Genomic DNA, 401 nt, shown 5'->3' on the forward strand with positions numbered 1-401 from the left:
TTTTACAGATTTTATTAGCTTTCTTTACACATTTCTTTAGTAGTTAACACAGAGTTTCTAGCTTTCTTTAAACTTTCTTTGGCATTCTATATACATTTATTTTTTTTATAGCTTTAACTTTCTTTACATTGCCCTTATCAGTTAGAGTAAAGCAAATAAAAAGAATGAAGTGTAAAATAAAATCAGGTTAATTTCTAAAACTTCAGGAGTGGCAGAAGAGCTGTTTTATTTTGTTTAAAAATTTAACCTTTTCAGAGTTGCATTGAAGTATCAAAAATGTGGTATCTTGCTTAAAAAAAAAATTGATGCATTGCAATTTTATATACCTTGCAATAGTAAGTGTTACATGCATATTTAAGTACTTTCTGAGAATAATAGAAAAAAGAAGTTGAAGCATTTTG

This window comes from Penaeus monodon, chromosome 23, assembly GCF_015228065.2.
Source record: "Penaeus monodon isolate SGIC_2016 chromosome 23, NSTDA_Pmon_1, whole genome shotgun sequence".
In the NCBI taxonomy this organism is placed as follows: domain Eukaryota; kingdom Metazoa; phylum Arthropoda; class Malacostraca; order Decapoda; family Penaeidae; genus Penaeus; species Penaeus monodon.